The sequence below is a fragment of the Triticum urartu genome, chromosome 3A (assembly GCF_056163025.1).
Source record: "Triticum urartu cultivar PI428250 chromosome 3A, HENAU_Tu73, whole genome shotgun sequence".
In the NCBI taxonomy this organism is placed as follows: Eukaryota; Viridiplantae; Streptophyta; class Magnoliopsida; order Poales; family Poaceae; genus Triticum; species Triticum urartu.
Genome location: NC_141875.1, coordinates 385,114,964 through 385,124,040, shown reverse-complemented (window position 1 = coordinate 385,124,040; position 9,077 = coordinate 385,114,964).

Below are 9,077 nucleotides of genomic sequence, written 5' to 3'. Positions count from 1 at the left end.
ATAGCCCAATACAGAGGCGCCGCACACCCACTATGCTTCACAGATGAAGTAATGGATCATCAAATCCCCGAGGGTTTCAAACCCGTGAACATCGAATCATACGATGGCACAACAGATCCTGCGGTATGGATCGAGGACTATCTCCTTCATATCCACATGGGCCGCGGTGATGACCTACACGCCATCAAATACCTCCCACTCAAGCTTAAAGGACTAGCTCGGCATTGGCTTAACAGCTTGCCAGCAGAATCAATTGGTTACTGGGAGGACCTGGAAGCCGCATTCCTCGACAATTTCCAGGGCACTTATGTGCGACCACCAGACGCCGATGACCTAAGCCACATAATTCAGCAGCCAGAGGAATCGGCCAGACAATTCTGGACACGGTTCCTAACCAAGAAAAATCAAATCGTCGACTGCCCGGACGCAGAGGCCCTAGCAGCCTTCAAGCATAACATCCGCGACAAGTGGCTTGCACGGCACCTAGGACAGGAAAAGCCAAAATCTATGGCAGCCCTCATGACACTTATGACCCGCTTTTGCGTGGGTGAAGACAGCTGACTAGCTCGCAGCAACAACATGACCAAGAGCCCTGGTAATTCGGATACCAAGGACAGCAGTGGCAGGTCGTGTCGCAACAAGCAAAAGTGCCGCATTAACGGCGACAATGCTGAGGATACGACAGTTAATGCCGGATTCAGAGGCTCTAAACTCGGTCAGCGGAAAAAGCCGTTCAAAAGAAATACTCCGGGCCCGTCCAGTTTGGACAGAATACTCGACCGCTCATGCCAGATACATGGCACCCCCGAAAAACTAGCCAATCACACCAACAGGGATTGTTGGGTGTTCAAGCAGGCAGGCAAGTTAAATGCCGAAAGCAGGGACAAGGGGCTGCATAGCGATGACGAGGTGGAGCCCCGGCCGCCGAACAACAGTGGACAGAAAGGTTTTCCCCGACAAGTGCGGACAATGAACATGATATACTCAACCCACGTCCCCAAGAGGGAGCGGAAGCGTGCGCTAAGGGACGTATACACGATGGAGCCAGTCGCCCCAAAGTTCAACCATGGTCTTCCTGCCCGATCACTTTTGATCGAAGGGACCACCCCACTAGCATCCGTCATGGCGGATTCGCCGCATTGGTTCTAGACCCAATTATTGACGGATTTCACCTCACTAGAGTCCTTATGGACGGCGGCAGCAGCCTGAACCTGCTTTACCAGGATACAGTGCGGAAAATGGGCATCGATCCCTCAAGGATTAAACCCACTAAAACGACCTTTAAAGGCGTCATACCAGGTATAGAGGCCAACTTCACAGGCTCAGTTACACTTGAAGTGGTCTTTGGATCTCCGGATAATTTCCGAAGCGAGGAGTTAATCTTCGATATAGCCCCATTCCGCAGTGGCTATCACGCACTGCTCAGGCGAACCACATTTGCCAAGTTCAATGTGGTGCCGCACTACGCATACCTCAAGCTCAAGATGCCAGGCCCTCGAGGAGTCATCACGGTCAATGGAAACACCGAACGCTCACTCCGAATGGAGGAACATACGGAGGCTATCGTGGCGGAAGTACAAAGCAGCCTCTCAAGGCAATTCTCCAGTCCGGCCATTAAACGTCTGGACACCGTCAAGCGCGCCCGGAGTAACCTACAACAAGACTGCCTGGCACGTTCCGAGCAAGCATAGCAATGCGGCCCCAACCCCAGACCTCGTGAACTTGTGAAACCAGTGTTGCGCGTACATAACTATGCTCTGGAAATACCATGGGCAAAGGGGGAGGGGCACCATCACGGCACGCACGAAACACGGCTTAAACCGCAGTAGGGGCAGCCGACTTCTTCATTTTCTCTTACTTTCAGGACTCCACTCTTCGGAAGGCCTGTCCGGCAGTACAATTGCCGCAAAAACGATACAACAACCAGGGGAGCAGAAAGCTACGCCGCACTACGGAACTCTAAGGTGGTCTCTATAACGAGCAGTATACCTGTTTCACATACCATTCTGCACCTTGCCCCTAGAAAGGACATATTAAATAGTCCCATCTTTTGCTTATCGCACCATTTGTATCGTTCTGCTTTGATCACAGCCTTTTTTAAATAAACAATGCATAGCTTCCGTCTATTATTGCATTACTCTTTTTTATGAATATATGTTCAATAATGACATGTTGCACCCGTACACTTTGGTACGGCCAATACACCAGGGGCTTAAGTACCCCACAATACGATGTGAGCAGTCCGAACACTTTCACAAGTGCGGCACCCCGAACTTATAGCATTATATGCATCGGCTCCGAATCATGTCTTGGGTCAATAGTTGGGTTTGCCCGGCTCCTATGTTTTGGTACCTTACGTTCCGTTATATCGGCTAAGGTAGCACTAGGAGAACTACTGCGATTGTGCCCTAGTTGAGCTGGGCTAAGCACCTCAGTAGAGAAAGCTAAAACTGACCGTCATGATGAGGCGAGAGCTGGTCGCTGTTCGAGAGGTTTTCGAGTCCCTAAAGACTTATGCCGCTTAGAGAGAGGAGTCGGCTTTGTCCGGCCTAGGCGTGGATAGCGCCCCGAACTCGGTTTTCCGAACACTAGGGGTTTCGCCAAAATTTAAAATTATAGAATTCTATGGCTAAGTGAGAGTGTTCAAGCATTATAGTCCGATTGTTGTGTTGAGCGCCTCCCTCGAAGGACCCAAGAATGGGAAAAAGAGCGCTCATGTTTATCCTGAACACCCCAACACTTGTGGCATGGGGGAAGAAGCCGACGACTCGCCCTCTCAAATTTGATAAACGGCCGCACAGAAGGTAATATTTTAAATTCAAAAGCGTTGCTTAGCGCATATGAACAAGTTTTCAGCGTACAGGATCACAAATGCGAGTTTACTCAAAAATTACATCTTTGGAGCATTCATCCGCTATAAGGCGGGCACCCTTCAGGACACCCTCATAATACGCTTCCGGGACGCGATGCTCCTTGCCCGGCGGCTGCCCGTCCTTCACCAGCTTCTCCGCATCCATCTTGCCCAGTGCACTTTAGCACGGGCAAGCGCCCTACGGGCACCTTCGATGCAGACGGAGCGCTTGATTACTTCAAGCCATGGACAGGCATCCACCAGCCGCCTCACCAGCCCGAAGTAGCTACCAGGCAGAGCCTCTCCAGGCCAAAGCCGATCTATGAGGTCCTTTATGGCCTGTTCGGCCACCTTGTGGAGCTCGACCATTTGCTTCAGCTGGTCGCTCAAAGGCACCAGGTGTCCGGCCTCAGCATACTGAGACCAGAACACCTTCTCCGTCGAGCTCCCCTCTTCGGCTCGGTAGTAGGCGGCGGCATCAGACGCACTGCGGGGCAAATGTGCGAATGCTCCTGGAGAGCTCCGGACTCGGGTAAGTAACAAGTAATTCACTTTCACGTGCTTGGTTTGCATAATGAATGCCTTACCCGCTGCTATCTTCTTCATCGCTTCAATTTCTTGGAGGGCTTTCTGGGCTTCGGCCTTGGCAGACTTCGCGCTTTCGAGGGCTGACGCAAGCTCGGACGCTTGCGTCTTTGAGTCAAGCTCCAAACTCTCGTGTTTTTTCACGAGAGCCTGGAGCTCTTTCTGCACCTCCTCCACCCGCGCCTCCTGCTTCCCTCTCTCTGTGCGCTCCGCGGCCGCTCTGTCTTCGGCCTCGGGCAGTGCTTTCTTAAGGGTTGCCACCTCGGTCGTGTCCCCTATAATAGCACGTTGATCCTGTCATTTTTTGCAACCACATCTTCTCTATATACTTGCGCAAGGTATTACTTACCTTCCTTCTCCTCGAGTTGCCTCTTGGCATGGCCGAGCTCGTTCTCGGACCGCACGAGGTTTTGCTTCAGTGTATCCACCTCCGCAGTCAGTGTGGCGGAGGCCAGCAGCGAAGCCTGCATATGCATATTGACTTGATTATGTTAGACTCCTGCGAATGTTATTAGATCCTCTATTCAGCTTTTCTTTCCGAACGCCGAACAGAGCATCAGGGGCTACTGTCTATGCGGTAATATTTTTACATATTCTTTACTTACCTCAAAGCCTGTTAGAAGGCTGGCACAGGCTTTAGTTAGTCCGCTCTTGGTGAACTGAACCTTCTGGATCACCACACTCATAATAATGCGGTGCTCCTTGTCGATGGAGGCGCCGTTAAGCACCTCCAGCAAATTGTCCGGTGCCTCCGGTTGGACAGAGGTCACCGGCTCGGTAGGCTTGCTCCTCTTGGAAGGAGGCTGCCTACCGGAGTCCGGAACCATTGAAGGTTCTGGCGCGGTGTCCGGCTCAAGGCCGGACTTGGAGCCCTTGGGGGTTCTATCCCCTTTGCGCCTGGAGTCCGGGAGGTCGCCTTGCGGCGACTCCAGGACCACCTCCTCCTGGCTTGGAACCTGTTGGGACAGCACCTCGGCATCGTCCGTAGGGTGGGGGAGGTAGCGGGCGGAAGTGAATCCACGTCCGACGAATCTAGGGAGCCGCTCGACGACTCGTCGAGCCCGGCCTTGGGCGGACTGCATAGTCATATTCGGCGTAAGGAGGAGCTGTGCAAGAAAGGAAAACTATGAGTTGCTCTGGTGTCCGAATACTTATGATCTCGCCAGGGGCATGGCCCTGTGCGTCCACTCCTCTTCGCTGTCGTCGGCGTTGGTAGAGTAGTCCGGAGGAGGGGTCTTCCCCTTCTTGGACCCTTCGGCCTCCCCAGTTGGGGCGGCCTTCCTTTTCTTCCCTCCCCCCGCTGGAGGGGGAGAGGTCTCTTCTTCCTCCTCCTCGTCTTCATGGGAGGAGTGCGTCTTGGAGTCGTCGGATGATGAATCCGACACCTCCAGGCACCGGGCACTCTTTTGAGTCCCTGTGGCCTTCTTCTTGGCCTTCTTCTCCAGCACCACATAGGGTGCCGGAACCAGCAGCTTCGCCAAGCGAGCGTCCGCTGGGCCTTCGGGCAAAGGGGCCAGATAGTTGATATGTCCGGATGTCTCCTGCCAATCCTGTCAAAGGTAAGGGAGCTTAGATCCCGCATGGAGTCAAACTATGAAAAACTAATACCCTGTAAAAGGTAAAGACAGCTTACCGCACTAGCGTGACGATGCGTGCTGAATCCGCGATCCTCGGTAGCGGATGCGGGGGCCTCGGCGCCCTTGAAAAGCACCTTCCAGGCATCTTCATACGTCGTGTCGAAGAGCCTGCTCAGAGTTCGGTGCTGCGCTGGGTTGAACTCCCACAGGTTGAAAGCCCGTTGTTGACACGAGAGGATCCGGCGGATGAGCATAACCTGGACTACATTGACAAGTTTGAGCTTCTTGTCCACCAGGGTTTGGACGCATGTTTGGAGTCCGGTCAGCTCTCCTTTTTTCCCCACAACAGGCCCGTCTCTTTCCAGGAGGTGAGCCGCGTAGGGGGTCCAGATCGGAACTCGGGGGCTGCGACTCATTCAGGGTCGCGCGGCTCGGTGATGTAAAACCACCCCGATTGCCACCCCTTTAGGGTCTCCACGAAGGAGCCCTCGAGCCATAGGACGTTGGGCGTCATGCCCACCATGGCGCCTCCGCACTCCGCCTGGGTGTCGCTCACCACCTTCGGCTTGACATTGAAAGTCTTGAGCCATAGGCCGAAATGGGGGCGGATGCAGAGGAAAGCCTCGCACACGATGATAAACGCCGAGATGTTGAGGACAAAGTTCGGGGCCAGATCATGGAAATCCAGGCCATATTAGAACATGAGCCCTCGGACAAGGGTGGAGAGGGAAGCCCAGTCCGCGGAGGAAATGGGGGAGGAACACCACCCTCTCATGGGGCCTAGGGGTGGGGATGAGCTGCCCCTCTTCGGGAAGCCGGTGCGCAATGTCGTTAGACAAGTATCCGGCCTTCCTTAGTTTTTTGATGTGTCCTTCTGTGACGGAGGAGACCATCCACTTGCCTCCCGCTCCGGACATGGCTGGAGAAGGTTGAGGTGGGGTGTGTGGACTTGGGCGCTAGAGCTCGAGTGCGCGGAAATGGGTAGGCAAAGGAGGAAGAAGGCTTGGATGAAAAGGTGGATCCTTATCCCCTTATATGGGCGGACGCGACTATGCGTCCCCACCAGCCTGGTAAAACTCGCTTATATCCCAAGCACCGTAATCAATGGCGCGGTTGGGTTACCCACGCCCGTATTGATGAGAATCCCGGAATAAGGGGACACGATCTCTGCTTTGACAAGACGTACCAAGGAAACCGCCTCGCTAAACACGCTGAGGTGGGACAGTAAAACGATTCGAATAAAGACTTGGCCGTGGTGTGATGTCATGCTACGGAATACGTCAGCAGATTAGATTTGTGTAAATATTATTCTCTCTATGGCAATATGTGGAAACTTATTTTGCAGAGCCGGACACTACCTTTGTGTTCAAAATCTTCTATGAAGTACTTGGAGGAGGAACCCGCCTTGCAATGCCGAAGACAATCTGCGCGCCGGACTCGTGGTAGATCTCGTGGGCTAGCTTCTAGGGTTTAGCCTCCTTGATCTCGTGGTAGATCTACTCTTGTACTACCCATATCATCAATATGAATCAAGCAGGAGTAGGGTTTTACCTCCATCGAGAGGGCCCGAACCTGGGTAAAAACATCGTGTCCCTTGTCTCCCGTTACCATCCACCTAGACGCACAGTTCGGGACCCCTTACCCGAGATCCGCCTGTTTTGACACTGACAGATACCTTGTGAGGTTCCTGTGACGCAAGCCATGACGACTGGAGCCACGCGGGCGCCAGGCGAGCGCCAGCGCGCGGAGTGTCCTCGTTTCCTCTTTGGTGCTAAAGAGGCAAGCACAAGTGAGGAGTCTCGAGGCATCAGGCAAAGGTTTCCATATCGGTGCTACGAGACCAAGACCAGCAGGGCAGAAGGACGGAGGTCACCGTGGAGCCCAAGACGGTGTCATCACTAGAGCCTTTGGCAGGCGAAGACTATTTTTGTCTGGATAGCTTGTACTAGCTGTCCCCCTTGAAACTGGCCGTTGTGGGATCCCTTCCTGCCTAATATTTGGGAAGAGGACCTGGGCCTCTATATATAGGACTAGCCACCATAGTATGAAAGGGAGGTCAATTCAAACGGGGATCAGATCAGCTCATGTAATCTAGAGAGACCAACCCCGACCACACAAGTTCACCAAGCACAAGATTACCTCACCTCAGGAGGTTGTTCTTCCCTTGTAACTGTTCATCCTCAGCCCAAGAGGCAATCCACCACACCACAGTGGAGTAGGGTATTACACCACATCGGTGGCCTGAACCAGTATAAACCTTGTGTCTCTCGTTCTTTGGGTTCGTCGAGCTAGGCCATGAGTTCATAGAGTGTGCGAGCTAGAGAGGGGGGAGATCTTGGTGCGCACCCTAGTGTTCGAACCTCAAGGGTTTTGCCGGAACCCGAAACCTGACACCTTCCCCTCTTTCCTTCTCCTCCTGGTTCGTCCCATATGGGGGGCTCACCAGCCCCTTGTGGATGGTGCGTTTCCCCTCTTTTCCCATAAGGCCCATATCTTTTGTCAGGGGTGCCCGAAACACCTTCCGGTGACCCGATATGTACCCGGTACCCTCCAGAACATTTCCGGTGTCCGAATACCATTGTCCTATATATCAATATTTACCTATCGACCATTTCGAGACTCCTCGACATGTCCATGATCTCATCCGGGACTACGAACATTAAGTGTGGGGACCCTACTGGTTCGAGAACTATGTAGACATGATCGAGACACCTCTCTGGTCAATAACCAATAGCGGAACTGGCTCCTACATATTCTATGAAGATCTTTATCAGTCGAACTGTTATGACAACATATGTAATTCCATTTTCCATTGGTATGTTACTTTCCTGAGATTTGGTCATCGGTATCTTCATCCCTAGTTCAATCTCGTTAACGGCAAGTATCTTTACTCATTCTGTAATACATCACCTGGTGACTAACTCCTTAGTCATTTGCTTGCAATCTTATGATGTGTATTACTGAGAGGACCCAGAGATACCTCTCCGATACTCGGAGTGACAAATCCTAATCTCGATATATGCCAACTCAACAAACACCTTCGGAGATACCTGTAGAGCATCTTTATAACTGCCCAGTTACGTTGTGACGTTTGATAGCACAAAAGGCATTCTTCCATTATCCGGGAGTTGCATAATCTCATTGTCGAAGGAATATATATGTATTTGACATGAAGAAAGCAATAGCAATAAAACTGAATGATCATAATGCTAAGCTAACGGATGGATCTTGTACATCACATCATTCTCCTAATGATGTGATCCCATTATCAAATGACAACTCATGTCCATGGTTAGGAAACCTTAACCATCTTTGATCAATGAGCTAGTCTAGTAGAGGCTCACTAGGGACACGGTGTTTGTTTATGTATTCACACATGTATTAAGGTTTCCGATCAATGCAATTATAGCATGAATAATAAACCTTTATCATGAATAAGGAAATATAAAATAACAACTTTATTATTGCCTCTAGGCATATTTCCTTCAGTGTCGGGGGGTATGAACCATGGAGAAGTTGGAATACGGTAGATATTACACAAATAGAAATAAATAATGAGTTCACAACTGTACCAAAAGTGGTGATTTATTTTATTATACTAACGGATCTCAGGAGTTTTCTGTTGAGTTTTGTGTTGCGAAGTTTTTAAGTTTTGGGTAAAGATTTGATGAACTATGGAATAAGGAGTGGCAAGAGCCTAATCTTGGGGATGCCCAAGGCACCCAAAGGTAATATTCAAGGACAACCAAGAGCCTAAGCTTGGGGATGCCCCGGAAGGCATCCCCTCTTTCGTCTTCATCCATCGGTAAATTTACTTGAGGCTATATTTTTATTCACCACATGATATGTGTTTTGCTTGGAGCGTCTTGTATGATATGAGTCTCTGATTTTTAGTTCTTCACAATCATCCTTGTTGTACACACCTTTTGAGAGCGACATGCATGAATCATGATTTATTAGAAATTTAGAATACTCTATGTGCTTCACTTATATCTTTTGAGTTAGGCAATTTTGCTGTAGTGCTTCACTTATATCTTTTGAGAGCATGTTGGTGACTTTATTTT